This window comes from Buteo buteo, chromosome 28 (assembly GCF_964188355.1).
Source record: "Buteo buteo chromosome 28, bButBut1.hap1.1, whole genome shotgun sequence".
Taxonomy (NCBI): Eukaryota; Metazoa; Chordata; class Aves; order Accipitriformes; family Accipitridae; genus Buteo; species Buteo buteo.
Genome location: NC_134198.1, coordinates 5278233 through 5295012, shown reverse-complemented (window position 1 = coordinate 5295012; position 16780 = coordinate 5278233). Strand labels below are relative to the sequence as shown.

General features: G+C 37.2%; 1 protein-coding gene across 1 annotated transcript in view; it reads left to right on the top strand.

Moving 5' to 3' along the window:
* The window catches only part of CNTN1 (contactin 1), a 252034-nt gene that overhangs the window by 738 nt on the left and 234516 nt on the right, over nucleotides 1-16780 (top strand). The gene's annotated exons all lie outside the window — the stretch shown is intronic.

The window sequence follows — 16780 nt, the reverse complement described above, 5'->3', positions numbered from 1 at the left end:
GTTCTTACTGGCGCACGTATGGATTTTGGCAGCTTGTGGAAGAAGGTGTCCGTGCTGCGTTGTGGTAGCGCATCCTTCCAGCGCCTCTGTCGCTGCGCGGGTTGTCTGCCCCAGCCGTCTGCACGCCCAGGGGCGGCCTTGCTCCGTCTCCTTCACTCGTTTGCGTTCTGGGTGTATTTAATGGTGATCAGCTAAAAAGGGATTTTTTTTTTTTCCATTGCACCTTCTTGCAGTAAAAACCAGTAGCGTTTCACTTTGTTTTCCCCTTGCAAAATGCTAATTATCGATCTTGCCTGTGTCACTTTTCCGTAAACGGCAGTAATTCAGACCGACGGTAGTAACACCTGCTGGTGAGAACAGAAATGCCGCTTGCGGACGTTGCCATTGCTGAGCTCTGCTAAAAGTCACCTGAAGGGGCTGAGCGTGCCCGTGGTGCTGTGCCTGAGCTGCAGACTGAGTGAGGGGCTCTTTAGGAATTCCATCTGCTCTATGAAGCGCTATTTAATTCTGCTTGTAAAACCTACCGGAGATTATCTATGTGGTTAATCAACTATACTCCATTTAGTAATGAATGTAAACTATGACCCGTGAGCTAAGAATGTTTTCAGTGGTTATTATATTAAAGCCCATAAAAAAATATTCAAAGAGTTCTTTAAGGTTTTAAAAATAAACCGTTATGTAATTACTAGTGTGTACAACTTAGGCAAACAATTGCCTAAAAACGCAGCCATGTGTGCAGATATCAGTACTTAATATTAGTCTTTTATATAAAATTACTTGTAAACCAGTAAAAATAATGAACACAGGACTTGAATTTTCATAAGAGCAGGGGAAAGCATTCTGGAATAACCTGAAGTTACAAAAATTCTCCATTTTTCTCTACTGCCAGTGGTAACTTTTAAATGTCTTTCTTGCAGGGCAAATACTGTACAAATCCCTGTGAAAGCATGATCTTTGGCCCGTGTTGTATAAATAGTAGTAATCGAACAAAATTTCTTTAATATGAACTTCCCAGGAGCCTGTTGGGAATATGGAGCTTTTGTTTGTTTGCTTATCTCTGAATGTGTATTACCAGCATTAGTTGCTTAGTTTTTGTGTTTAGTGGTAGTCTACGTTGCATCAGGGTGTACCTTATCCATCCCTAAATTTTGCAAAAAGTAAAAATAAGAAGCTAAGCAAAAAGCTTCTATCCTTGTCCGTGTTTGTATTATCTGCAATGTTGTTCTAGACCAAGAAGAGATTTCCAGTTTTACTTCTAACAGACACCAAAAAGTAATGCAACCTCAACACAGCTGAATGATAATGCAAGAACTTATTTGATTTCATAGAATCTTAAATCAAGTATCTTAAACACCTGTAAAGGAAATCCCACATTCTGAAGGTTATGGAACAAAAAGCTTGTAAGTGCCTTTTTGTGTGTTTAGTGGGCATGGTTAATGGTTGGAATCAATGATCTTGAAGGTCTTTTCCAACCTAAATGATTCTATGATTCTGTGTGTGTCTTTCTGATATGGTCTTATCTACATGATCACACACTATTATTTTTTTTCTACAGGAACCCTGTCTCATTCAGTGCATGGGCTGGATGGAGCTCACTTATTCAGTATTTTGCTTTTGTTTATCATTCTTATTGATCACTATGTGAGCCCATGATTTATTTACTCCATGTTACTCAACTCTGCTTTGAAGACAGAACCGATAACATCTGTATGGGCTTTGCTAAAGTGCTTATTACGTGATCAGAATGCCTCACAAATAATTATTAGTTTATGAAATGCTACCTGAGACAAGACAAGACTTTTACAGATGGTGAACAGAGGCACAGAGAGGGTTTGGTGAAAAGTATTCACTCATTTTTGGTGTCCAATTTGAAATTTCTATGATTTTTGTAAATATGTTTGCTCCAGTTACAACTGCCGCTGCTTTTAGTAACAGTCCTGAGTGCAGTTTGTAGTGCATTTGCACAGGTGCTTCTAATAGTGGAAGAGTGGTGAAAGACTGGAGTCCTTTCTGTTGTAGGCTTTAGAGAGAATGTGTCATGGTGGATGAGGGCTTTTTTGCCAGTCCTCTGCAAGCATGGTCCTTTTCACTTCATCCTTTATACATGTCTCCTAATGACAGTCTCCTTATCCTCCTGTAGCCAGTCTCAGTCTTCATTTTTTAGGTATTGCTGGTCTTTACCATTCAAAATTTGTCTTCAGTTTCTTTTCTCAGCCAGTCCTGTCTGTCCTTGCTTTTTGCCTGTCAGCATTCCTTCAATTTACTTTTCTTTATTCCCTAGAGCTTCCTCTTCTTGATTTGCTACACAGTCCAGTCTAGTCTCCTTCCCTTCTCAGTTTGCAGTCACTTTTTCTGTGCTTTTACCAGGCATTGGTCTCAATTTTTACTCCTCTTCATAGACCATAAGATGGCTTTTGTTCTTCTGTATTGAAACAGCACAGTACTTTCTTCTAAGAATTTGGTTAGTTTTTGGTATGTTTTTAGAGATACAGGAAAGAGCATAGCATTAATTCAAAGCTTGCCTACGTTGATGGCTTCAAAACATAGTCGCTAAATTAGTTTTTTGAAGTAAAAGACACTTTTGCTGAAAGGAAGAAGAAAAAAATGGACAATGTGTTTTTCCTCCATAGTTCCTTTTAAAAATTGAACTCTTGAATGAATTTTTTCAATGAGGTATGTAAGTATATGTTTCTGTATGTGCATTGGCAGAAAGCAAGGACAGACAGGGTGCTTACTTTGCCAAAGTTGTAAGTAGTAATAAACATTAGAAATGCTGAACAACTTAAATAGTCCTAATTACGAAGAGACATCAGCAATGCTGGCTGGAGCATATACTGTATTTTTGCTTAACCCTGCTAGGTTGTGGGGGTTTCTGGGCTGGCAAATAAAATAACTGATGATTTGGGGTTGGTTTGTGTTTATGTTTGTTTTTTCCATTTTATGTTAAGGTTTTGTAACAGCTACTTTAGATAAATATTTACAAAAAGAAGATGTAAGCCTCTCACTGAATTGAAATCTGAATAAAACTGACTGGTACAGTTACCACTGCACCATAGGTTTTTGTTTACATAAGGTAGTCCTTTTGATGTGATAAAAATACCATTTGCAATAACTTAGTATCTCTCATGTCTGAAATGGGGGGCATGGATGAATTATAGTTTGCACCACAGACTGAATATTACAATAAATGTGAGGCAGTATGTAAAAACATTATTGTATCTGTGGAATCTTCTTAAGAGCTCGTACGAGCAGTGCAGCGTTGAAATGAAGAATTACACATATTTGACAAATTCTTTGCTTGTATTTATGTAATGGTTTTATAATTGACACATACTAGTCAGATTATGTGTTGTTCCCATGCAAAGGAGTTAGCTTGTAGCACAGAGGTCATGATTTAGTCATGAGATGGGTGTTCTTTTTATAGCTTCGTTGGAAACATTCTGCTTTACCATAGACAATTCCATTTTCTCCAGTTTAGCAAAATATGTGAACACAAGAGTAGCTTGTGATTTGCTGTTGATTCCTGGTCAAACCAGTACTCAAAGTTGTTAGGCATGTACTTGAATTTACTGCTGTATTAGTTTCTGCATTAAATTGTTTCTTATACATAAAATTTGAGTAATGCACTTCAGCTTAACAAGTGCTAAATTTAATTTATTTGTAAAAATCAAGGAAAGTTGTTGTTATATAAAGTCAAGCATTGGATCAGATTACTCAGAGAGGTTGTGCAGTTTCCCTCCTTTGAAGTTTTCAAGACTCAGATGGGTAAAGCCCCCAGCAACCTGGTCTGATGTCTTAGCTGGTCTGGCTTTGAGCAGGAGGTTGGGCTAGAAACCTCCTGCTGTCCCTTACAACGTGAATTATCCTGTGATGTTATCCGTTTTTTCTCTATAAGGGGGAAACATCAATATACAGTCTGAACAGTACTTCCTGAAAGGGAAAGGATACCTGTGCCAATGGGCAAAATGTTTAATGTCTGAAATATTTAATATTACAGACTGAATCCCCTTTTTAGTTTTCATTGGTAATTGTATTTAAATGCACTGCTAGATTTACTGTGTGCATTAGGTAGGCTTAATATTATATTGTAGGTCTGTTTCATGGGAGACAATAACAGAATTCAGTAGCTTGGTCAGTTAACATTGGTATGTTGTAATGAGCTGTAGCACTTAAGTAATGATGCCTTTTCAGTTTCATTGGAAGAGAGGCTCCCTTTTATTAATACAGCTGTTTTATGTTATGAAATGTATATTTTTCAAACAAAATCTCACACAATCTGAATGTATATATTTAAAACAAACACTGGATGTAAGGTAAGTGGAACAGGCTGTTAATGTTGTACCTAGTTAAGGTGCTAATCCTTCTAGGAATGATCAGTGCTTGCTGAATGAGGGAGATAAATTGGTGCCCTGTCTCAAGCAGGATGGGACAACAGAAGAGTGACTGGTTCTAACACATCAGCTGCAGTGAGATGGGGAATTTAGGATTTACTACAACTGGGAAAGAAGTCCATGCCATTTTAAACTTGTGTTCTGTAAATGCACTGATTTTTTGGAGTGCCTGCTTATAATTCAAGTAATAGATGATGCAGTGATGAATACGTCATTTCTTTTGAAAGCTGTCATGATTTTATGAAAATCATAAATTGACCTTTCACTTACAGTTTTTTGTTTTTCACAATGTCTGTTCTTCAGGCTTTTCATGTTCAAGCCTAATCACAGCTCAGGAGGAATAAAATAATTTATTTTGTTTCTTGTGTGAGAAAAGAGAAGCAGCCTTATACCCTAAAGATTTCTTAATGAAGACTTCCTTCTAGATAACCAGATTTCCAACTACTATGCTTTCTCTGAAACTTGAAACAAAGCTGACTTTGTTTTGATAGAGGCAGTCAGTTGTCTTGCCAACTACTCACCAGTAAGACCTAAAATAAAGTTGAAAAGAAATTAAATATATCAATATGTTGAAGATCAAACCTGTATTTTCCTTTACCAGCCATTCTTAGTGAACTTCTAAAAGTGCATAGTAGGTTAACTTATCTGTTGATGAGGCTTGCTGTTTCTAGAAGGTAGAAGACTCAGTGCTGTTGCTAGTAGTGCTTTTAGCTGAAGTATTGCATTTTTCCACTATGAACATTTTTGAGCAAAGCAAAAAGAAAATAATGATTAAGATAAAAGAGAAATAACAGCTAGAAATATACATTTTTGTTGTTGTTTTCTATATTTTTTCTTGTGAAGAATAAGGCCATTGCTCTTTTGTACTATTGCCAGAAGTCCAGCTCCCCTTTCATCAGCTGTCTACAGTTTAGTTCTTCTATAAAAATGAACTTTGGAATATTGAACAGTTTCCACTTCAGATTTTCATTATAAAGGAGCTCCAAGGGACACCAGCTGCTGTTGAAATAGATCTTGGGAAGCCAGGCATTCTGAAATGCTCCTTTTTCCCCTTCTTGCCACTTCCTGAACTCTCTTCACTCTTGATTTTTATTATAACTTTTCCCTCTGACTTTTCCTGGCCCTGTAATTTTCCACAGTTTTTAAACATGCTAATCTTTTGAAAAAGTATCTAGTTCTGCCACTTACACTAGGTATAGCAATGACATCCCTGGAAAAGGCACAATCAGGCCATCACGATGGTAAAATTAGTCTGTAGCTTGACTGTAATAGGTTGGTTTTGAAAGTTACAAACTAAAGACGGATTAATGTGAAAGTTCAGCATTATCTGAGCTTAAAAAATTATGTATGAATTTCTTTTCATTGCTTTTATGTCTTTCTTGACTCTTTATGTAACACGTAAGACCTGTGCCGGCTATTGCAAAAAAACCCACTAAAGAATAACCAGTGGAATAGTGCTAATGCTGACTTCTAAAGGACTGGGGTGATAGCTCAGTTATACTTGGTTGTTTAAACATCTTACATTTCAGATTTGCATTAGGTCTTGTCAGATGGGTACTTTGTGATAAGTGTGGTTTGGATTTTTTTTTATGTGGGTTTTTTGTTTGTTTGTTTGTCGGGTTTTTAAGTCAGTGTAGGAGAAAAGGCTTGTCCTCAGAGTTATGGAGGAAATGCTGAATAAGATCCTCAGTTCTGTGGTTCATCATCATAGTTCATTACCTCTTTCTTTTCTTGATGTTGATCTGCCCCATTGAAAAGTAGATTTTTGCAAAATTTACTGATGCATTAACTGAAAAATTACAGTATATGGTAATTCCTATCACAAGCAATTTATTTCAAAATTTTTATCTTTTTATAAACAGTTTATTTGTGTAAGCATAATATTAGCAGTTTAGATGAGGAATTAGTTTCCCTTTAAGTAACTGGTATTTACAAAATAAGAATCTGGAAAGCATTGACAAAACCTAATTAAAATTATAAAAAAATTGCATAATGGAAAAAATATATAACTGTCTCATGTGACACATTAATCTGGACTCATCCAGTCACCATTACATTAACATATATTTGTATACATACACAAACATATCTATATGTATGGTCTTCCCTCCCCCATGCACTTCTATTTGTCTGAAGATAGTGGATTGAAGAAGAAAGTTATGTCTAATAAATACCCCAAAAATAACAAAAGGAAAGAGGAGATAATCTCAAGTAGGATGATTTTTAAGAAATGAGTTTAGAAGTTACTAATTGCATTATTAAAATGTCAGTGTAAACAGTACTTTGAGGTACTTGCATTATATTAATGAGATTAACAGGAAAAATAAAGTATACTTACTTGGTAATGGATGCTTTTTGTTCTTCTGGGGACCTTCTGCCAATATGTGCAAAAAATGAGTCATTACTTGAGGGATTTTCTTGAACTGAAGTATTTCTCTGTTTCTTCTTGGAAAAATTATATTGAATATGAATCGGGAACAAACCCAGTGTAAACTCTTCCTCTGGGATAGTGGAGTGGATAATTGTTCTAAAAATATTAAATAGCTTTTTGTTTTTAATGTGATGGTGATCTGTGTTTTATTAGCTAAGAATACTTGAGATGACTAAAGGGTTTTGAATGAAAAAGACTTGATTGCATTTTCATTACCAGCAATTTGTCGGTTCATTTATTATTAGGCTGTGTGATTACAAAATGTGATTTTGGGGCATGCACTTTGGGGAAAGTGGTATGTCTGAGAAGAAAGATTAATTTGCACTTAGTTGTAAAAGTGAGATACAGAAAAAGATAAATCTGACTAAATCAAGTATTATGTTGTTGTGAAAATGGGAGTTTTGAGTCCAATGCTCAGAATGGCAGAGAATCCTATAGAAACTTAAAGGCATAAAGAAAGTTTTGTAGTTAAAACAGCCCCAGGTTTGTAATAAAGCACAGCTGTTCCCATTTCCGCTCACATTCTTTTATTGTAATACGTTCTGTGGGTTCTCTACAGATCAGCTGACCCAGTCTTAAATGTGGCTGAACCATAAAACCTGTTTTGTCTCATTTCTGTGCGATCTTATTTGAAGCTTTCAAAAGATATAAAGACTTTTTTTCTTCAGAGTGATTAACTGCACTCCAATGTGACGTTTGTATCTGAAGTTACAGCAGCTTTGTACAATTCAGACCTTGCCTATGCATATATTGGAAGGAAGCACAGAGGTTTAGGATGTTTTTTTTTTAACTAGGACAACCCTGAAAGAGCCATACTTTAGTGTATTACCATGTACTTACGTATTACCTCAATTTTATTTACATTCATGTAGGAAGCTTTTGTGGCCTACTGAATATTTTTTAGCTGATCTTATCCTTGGCAATGTTGCTAGCTGACAGTGATTAGATAAAGCCTGCAAATAGTCACTAAGGTTTCCCATGTGTGATTTTTTGGGGGGTTTTGTTGTTTTGGTTTTTTTTTTCTTTTCAAAAAAACAAACCCAAAACCAACAAACACCAAGCACTCTTTTTCCGCATTTATGCTAACGTTTACTGGTACTGATGTGACAAGAAAAGAAAGGAAAATGTGGAAGAAATATATGTGCCTTTTTGGCCACTGTCAAAAAATTCTAATATACCACATAAACCAATGAGGACAGGTCACAATTTACTGTTGTGTTATTATTTAATACCATCAAAGCACCTACAGTATTTTATGTTACAGAACTACTCAGCTTTGCAGACCAGCTTGAAGAAAGACTGGTGGATTAATATAATAAGTACAGTGAAGGATGTGGAGCACCTTGAAATGTAATTTTTATTTCAGCAGTTTAGCACCTCTCTCTAGGCAGCCCCTTGCTCAGGTCAGAACACTTGTAGGTTAGAACTATTTTGATACTTTTTTGTGACTGTCTAAACTAAAGCACTCCAAACATTTAGGATATTCTTGGCCTATTTTTCAAGGATTTTCTTGGTTAATAAGGTATTAATCTCCTTCTATAGATACCAAATCCCTTTTTATATAAGGGGAAAATATTTATTGTGTGTGTACTAGCTAGATACTGTGCTATTTAATGGGGTGTGCAAACAGCCAAAGAGCAGTTATTTGGTAGTGTGACTTGGAGACGTTATAATCTAAGATAACAAAATAATTCAAAGAGGAATATGGTTATCGTATAGCTGATAAACTACATTTTGGAAATTTTGGTTTACCAGCAGGGTAATTCCAGTTTAGCTTCAGAAAACATAGGTCGTCATTCCAGAGTGTCCAGGGCCTAATTCTTGCCTGCTCCAGGAGAATCAGTTGTTAAATACATGTTCCCAATTCTTTTTGCTTGTTACTTTGTCTTATTCATCTGAAAATTTTGTCAGAACACAAAATTCAGTAAGGACCTTTCAGAGTTAAATATAGGTAGATTTAAATGAGAGGACTTTCTATTAGCTGTTAGCATTAGGCCTTTAACCTTTATCATCAGACGCAAGTTTTGGGCTGGACTGAGCATTCTCAGGCTGAAGATGTTTACCATAGTATAAAACAACAATATTTAGGTGTTTGGAGTAATGTCACAGAACACAGACACTTGTGCTTCTTCTAAACAGTCCTTCAGGATGTTGCTAAGCATTTACATAAGAAGGGTATTTATGTTTGTGTCTTTATGTCTGTTAATCTACAGGTTTGTTTTTTTTTTTCTAACTTCATTATTCCCATTCTATGGGATTTTTGCCTGGGAATCTGTTTAGTACACGTGAAAAAATGCCAGTGTGTGCCCATTTGGGTAATATTTTAAAAAGTTATTTAATCTTCCTGGAAAATAGCAAAATTTTCTGTTGCTGTATATATTGTTGTTTGTGCTCATGCTTGTCTCTGAATTCATGGCCCATTAAAACTTGTAAACCTGGCTTTCATCCTGGGTGGTTCTCTCATCTTCCCTGGAAGTTCTCTTGATGGCCTTTGAAGAACCCCTTGGGTAAACTTGATCTCTCTTAGGGGTGGGGAGTGATGAGAACTTAGGTCAGAGGAAGTAGTAGGTAATGAGTGCTAACATACACTTCTTAATTAGCCTAGCCTGTTCTGTACTTCAGTCTAAAGTTGTCTGCATGAATTTAAATCAATGATTTAAAATAGTCTGAATTTGCCCTAGTCTGGATTAGGACTGCTCATAAATTTACTGACTGTGTCTCAAAAACAGGGTCATCTGAGACAGATTTCAACAAGTAGTAGGAGTGCGGCCAATTCTTATGTTCCTGTGGTTGTCATATTAGGCCCTTCAAGATTCTTCCAGTTTGGAACATAATTAACCCATGAAATTATCTGTCTGCTTAGAGATAGTTGTCTTTCAGACTTTATTCTTGTGAAAGGCACCCAAGAATTGGCGGTCCTGACTTGGTCTGTGGACATGTTTTCTGTTAATTGAATGGTAACTTCAGAACAGCAGCATCTCAGAAGGCTTTTCAGGCCAAGATTATGGGCTTCAACTGATCTGGGGATGTAATATGGAAACCTGATGCCTAATTAATAATTTGAACTGTAAGCCTGCCGTCTCTCAGAATACCTAAAAAAATAAAGAAAGATGAAGACGACTGTGGTACCAGATAAGGACAGATTTTCCTGTATTAGGTACAGGAGCATATAATCAAACCAAAGTTGCAAATTAATATAGCAGGATGATTATTTTTAATCATTATGTGAAGATTTAGTAGGAAAAAAATCTGAAACTTTAATTCAAGCCAAGCAATTCAAGAAATTGCTTGATGAATGAATATACTGAAATGATGGACTATGTTTTTTGTTAAAACCTTTCACTTTTGCATGCACAAAATGCCCTGTTTTTAAAGTATTTGTAGTTCAGTTGTTGCTGTTATATTTTTGTATTGGGTTTGTGTGGCAAGGTTTTGTTAGCGGGGGGGGGGTGGGGGGGGTGGTCACACGGGTGGTTTCAGCGAGAAGCTGCTGGAAGCTTCCCCTGTGTCTGACAGAGCCAATACCAGCCGGCTCCAAGACGGACCTGCCGCCAGCCAAGGCTGAGCCCATCAGCGACAGTGGTAGCAGCTCTGGGAGAACAGATTTAAGAAGGAAAAAAAGTTGCGGGGCACGTGGAAAAGGCAGCTGGAGAGAGGAGTGAGAAGATGTGAGAGCAACAGCCCCGCAGACCCCCAGGTCAGTGCAGAAGGAGGGGAGGAGGTGCTCCAGGCACCGGAGCAGAGATTCCCCTGCAGCCCATGGGGAAGACCATGGTGAGGCAGGCTGTCCCCCTGCAGCCCAGGGAGGACCCCACGCCGGAGCAGGGGGATGCCTGAAGGAGGCTGTGACCCCGTGAGAAGCCTGCACTGGAGCAGGCTCCTGGCAGTACCTGCAGATCTGTGGAGAGAGGAGCCCAGGCTGGAGCAGGTTTTCTGGCAGGACTTGTGACCCCGCAGGGGACCCACGCTGGAGCAGTCTGTGCTTGAAGGACTGCAGCCCGGGGAAGGGACCCACGCTGGAGCAGTTTGTGAAGAACTGCAGCCCGTGGGAAGGACTCACGTTGGAGGAGTTCATGGAGGACTGTCTCCTGTGGGAGGGACCCCATGCTGGAGCAGGGGAGGAGTGCGATGAGTCCTGCCTCTGAAGAGGATGAAGCGGCAGAGAATAGTGTGTGATTAACTGACTCTAAATCCCATCCCTGTTCCCCTGTGCCACTGGGGGGGGCGGGGAGGGGTTAGGTAGAGAATCTGGGAGTGAAGTTGTGCCTGGGAAGAAAGGAGGGGTGGAGGGGAGGTGTTTTGAGATTTGGTTTTATTTCTCATTACCCTAGTCTGGTTGATTGGTAATAAATTGAGTTAATTTTCCCCAAATTGAGTCTGTTTTGTCCATGAAGGTAATTGGTGAGTGATCTCTCCTGTCCTTATCTTGACCCATGAACCCTTTGTTATATTTTATATAATATATATATTTTATTGCTCTTCCTATACTTCCTATACTTGTATATTATAAATGTTTCCAAATAAAGATAATCTTTCTTATCTGGCATACTGCACACATTTTTCGCATGCATTTATGACTTGCTCTATATAATTGGACCACTTCTGAGGGAGGAATTGTAGTCTGCCAGTTAATTTCTATTTCAGTTTGTGGGAAGATAGGGATGCTTGTAAGGATGAGCTTTTTAGTTGCAAAGTTTTGCTTTATTGCATGTAGGTAAGTAGAAACATCTGTATTGTTGTTTTTTCAGTTAATCAAACCTGGAAGGCTGCCTTAGAAGACAGCTGAAAGTAATGAAGGAATCCTTTATAGATCAGTTTCTTAAATTGCTCTCCCAGAGCTTTGGGTTTAAACATTTTCTCAGTTCAGTGTGATACAATATTTGTTGCAGACTTCTAGAAATATTCTCTTATAGTTTTACAGACAGTTGCAAATAGTGTGGGGTTTTTTTTGTGTGTGTGTGTTAATTCTGACTGCAGAAGTGTATATAAACATTACTGTGTCTCTCTTTTCTCTGTTGGTCTAGTGACAGTTGGCAGGTGCTAGCTTCCAATAAGTGAGAGTTGTAAGCTGCACAGCTTGGTAATTGGCATAGAAGTTGGGTAAGGAAATTGCCTCCTTCTCTTATGCTACAATACAGTCCTTTTAAGACAAGTTCTTTTTCTTTTCCTTTTCTAGAGAAAACCAGCCATTATTCAATTTTCTCAAAGAAAGAGTGCATACATGTAGGCAGCATGAGGAAGAAGTACTTGTCCTCAGAATGGCTTGTGTTTTGCTGAACCAACTAAGAGTCGACAGCTCAGTCTCACCAATATATTTGAAAACCAGTCTAAGAATGTTTGAAAATTAAAGTGGGTGCCAGTTGGGAAAAACTTTACTGGAACTGGTGTGACATAAGTGGCAAAAGATTATCTTGTACAAGGAAAAAAAATTGTCAGTTTGCAGTTATACTGAGAATGGCTCCTTTTTTCCCTCCATTAAAAACAACATTTCTGTACCTTGCATCTGAAAATATTATTCTTCGCTGCTTCTTTTTCGTTCCTGCTTACTGGAAAATGAGGAGGAAAAGTTCTTTCTGCAAATTAGAGGAGAAAATTATTATTCTGAGATTCCATTGCAAGTTATTTCTATCATTAAGATTAGTCGTTAGGAATATGCTTATAAATCAGTTTTCATTGAAGCAGCACTACTGTGTGTCACTCGGAATCAGGCTGCTGTACAAACATACGTTGTATGGATGGCAATGATAAGGTCCGCTAGGTATAGAAACCGATGAAAAACTGGAAAGGGAAAATGGTAGAGTTAAAAACGTTAAGGCATGTGTGGAAAGCATAGGAATATCTTGGTGTCTTCCTTGTTGAACACCCCAGCTCCTCCTTTAAATTCATGGTACAAGGAATTTTCTTTCAAGAAATATGTGATTCTTAGGACAGATGAATAGGTGTTCTTTATATAATATTTATATTTGAAACCATTTAAAAATTTCTAATAAAATACAATTTCTGCCTTTACTTTTTGTTTAAACCAGTGTAATTGTGTGTGTTGCTGACTCTAAAGGATTAATCTCGAAAATGGTATCAGCAAACGCTAGATTCTCTTTGTAATGCTCTCTGACTTGATGTGCGTTTTGTGTTCTAACTTCATACACCTTTGGCGTCAATACTTTATTCCTTCCTCTTAAGCCTGTATGACTCTTGTTACTTTTGAGTTGGAAAATCATAGTCTTACTCGTCTGAAAGAAGAACCCCCTGCACACCTTTCAGCAATAAAATATTGATACAGCAATTATGCAACTTATTTTGTTTATATTATATATAGCTAGCTATGTAAATATACTTATATACTACAGTTGAATTTTAATATCACTTGAAGCTTGTTAATTACATAAGAATTGTATTTGTCAATACAATACTTTTTTAGGAGTGTTGCAGGTTCAGACTTCACAGATGATTTAGCAATGAGGCTTATGTAATATGAGTTATATTTTGGGGTTTTTTGTTTGTTTTATTTTTTTTAAATGGAGCAACAGTGGAGTTAACGTTGAGTTGTTTTGCAGGTTATTACTGCTGAAAGACATTTAAAAGTGTATTCTGCTTCTAACAGTTATTGAAGATTTAGGCAGCGTGTATGGGTACAAATCGCAGTGCACTTCAAGTCAGAATTACAGAATTCATGGAAATCTGGCATTCTGTGAGTCTAGAGGAGTACCTTCATGCATCAGATAAAAGATCTGAGCTGATAATGTCTTGGGGTTTGTAGCACCTTTACTTCTCAGTAAAACATTTCTTTGCATATATTTTCAGAGACAACTTAAATTGTATGAAGAACAAAACCACATGTTGAAAAAAATACATTATTCTGCAGGTGTTGTAATGCATGTCAGGGTGCGCAGGAGATTGGGTGCTGATCTCATTTAGAGCATCCAAACACGCTTGTAAATTCTTTCCCTGATAGGGGAGTGAGTCAGGGAGAGACAGATCCTAATGAAAATTTATTAGAACAACTTTTATTAATTAAGCTTTTACTATGAATGGAATTGAGTTGTTGTTAAAAGCAGTAGCTATTGGCATGGTGCATCTGCGTATTCCCTCCCACGCGCAGGTACCTGCCATCCCACAGGCGCTGCTGTTTGCTGGCCGGGGAGAGCTGCGCCGGCCTGACGCTGCCTTCTGGGTGGGCGTGCGGCCAGTCCCGCAGCGCGTCCCGTGTTTCCTCAGCGGCACACGCGGTCCTGGTGTCTCTGAGCCGCGCACGTTTGCCGCTGCCTCCTCGGAGGTGGCCTGGGTTGCACAGCCCTTCGTTGGTGCTGCCGTGGCCTGGTGGCCTTACGCGTGCTCAGCAGGCTCTGTGTCGTCTTTCATTGCTTGAAAACGCAACAGGATGACAAATCTCCATAGCTCGTCAGCATTTGGGAGACTTTTACACTCTTCTCGGCATGTACGCTTGCTTTTTCTAGCCTGCTGTTTTTTGGTGACTGTTACTCATCTGCACTTGTAGAGTCCATTTACAGAAACTTCCAGCAACAGGGTTTTTATGACAATACAACTCTTGGACAACCGGTACTTCAGCATGAAACTGCAATGGGAAGTCATGGACCTGTGAAACACTTACGTCAACTTTCTTTCAATATTAGTTTTACATTTGGAATTGAACTAGAATCAGTTTGAATTTTGAATTTTCTTTTTGTATTCTAATGTACTTCTATGGAGGTTTTGTTATTTGTTCCACTGGGACCAAATTCAATCCCATTTTCTAATTCTTATCAAAATAGTAATGAAAAACGTGTTACATCAAATGCATTTCGTGGCAATTTTCTCAAACTTCTTTTGTGCAATTCCAATGGCAGATGTATTTATTATAACTAAGTGAACTGTTTCTGCCAAAGTAGTCATCTTTATTTCAAGATTGCCCTTCCCCTTTGTCAGTCACAAATATGAATAACTTTTGTTCCATTTTACCAAACTTTTGTCATTCAACATTCTGCTCTTGGAAGTTTGTGTTACTGTGAAACTTACCAGTTGATGCTGAAAATCAAAAGAAGTTAAGTCTAGTGGTTTACCATAATGTTAAGATACATTGCACCCTCTGTAGGTCTTGTTATTCCTAGAATGAAATAGTGGAAATCCATAATGCTTTCTCCTGTGATTAGCTGGTTATTAGGTCTGACATTAATCACACATGTGGAAGTATGCATTGGGAATAATTTAGCTGACGTCAAGGGAGTGGCACTGACATAAGACTGATTTTAATGAGCTTTATCTGCAGGCAACTTTGAAGATGAGAAGTAATTTACATAACATCTTATTTTGTCCATGAAAGAGTAGATTAATTCAGCTTTTTAGCTGCTATTAATTGGACACCTCTCAAAGTACTATTTGTTCACTGCAGGTAAGATGAAAAGATCTGACCTGGAAATGTAAAAGCACTACAATTACCGTTCTGTCAATGCTATTCAATATTGTCCTATCAACTACTAGTTGCGTTTACCGTTGTATAAGTCAGGAAGGTTATTTCTCTGCTTTTTGTTGTCTGTGGGTGCTTAGCATTTCATATATCCTTTAGATATAGATTGCAACATAGAGCGATGTTTTAATTTCATTTCAAGACTCTTAATTACCTGAACATTTCATTTGGCTCTGATATGTACCTTCGAGCGTATTGGCTGCAGAGTGTTCACTTGATGGTTTCACTATATGGGGTTGTCAATTTTATGTGATGAATAGCTCAGTAATTATGCAGGCATTCCGTACTTTGTAACTCTACAGTGAATTGTGAATTCCATTCATTCTTAAAAAAAACTAATTCAGGTTCTTTAGGAATTGCTAAACTGTATTTTTAAATAGCATATTTATAACTCTGAGTCTTGCGATAATTTTCTAAGAACCTGCAAATAAATTAGACAATTAGTTTTAATTGAAATTAACTAAAACCTGTGTTCTTGCAGGAAATTAATATCTATCTTCTTTTGTTTCCATTTTTGTTCTGAATTATTATGGTAATGTAACTAAACAATTTGAATTTGTCACCACTGTTAATATTGACATGTTATGTATAAATATTTGAATACTTCAGTTTGTAAATATTTGTATACTTCAGTTTTTAGTAAGTAAAAATTAAGTTTATTATTTTATAGGCTACCAAAAGGCCATGTAAACAATGCTTAACTAAGGCTACTGTGATACTAATAAAAAAAAAGGCTATTGTTATTTTGTGATAGCTACTTCATGTGTAACATTTCTTGGGTCCCTAAATAGTTAAAATTAACATCAATTTAAAATAGAGTGAGTAAAGACCAAGCTTTAAAGTATTTCAACCATTTTTATATTGTTACTCCTTAATGACACTCAAGGAAAAAAGTAGTGGCTGCCAGATACCAGATAGTACCTGTGTTCCCCCAAACTTTATTGATTGATGTGTAAACATAGCACTGAATATTTGGGAGCGTGGAGGGAAGAGAGTTTTTGGTAGCATTTCACTTTTGGATCGTTTTGCAGTATTTTTGAGCTTCAGTTGCTGATAATACAATTCCTCATTTCAGTGTAGTCATTCTGCTTTCTTCTAACTCTTTTCATAAGAGTTACTGATCCTAAAGGTTTTTGTTCTGATTTTTGCTATTATAAAGATGCAGAAATTGAATTTATGAAGAGATACAGTACTGTATTTTCAAATTGCATACTTGGATTATTTGTTCATTTGGAATAGAATTGAATATATTGTTTATAAATTAGTAAGGTTTGAGGTGGAAAAAGTAAAGCATTTTCAACACAGGTTTGAATACCTATTTCATGGCTCTTTGGGTTAGTTTGAATATTGAAATATATGAATAGATCAAGGGAATAAATTATATACCAAGTGATTTCATCTGTTGCTTGCCACAGAGGCAATATATTAATTTTGAAAAAAAGCAGAGAGTAGTTATATATTTTTTTAGTAGATGAGCTCCTGACAAATTTAAAAGTT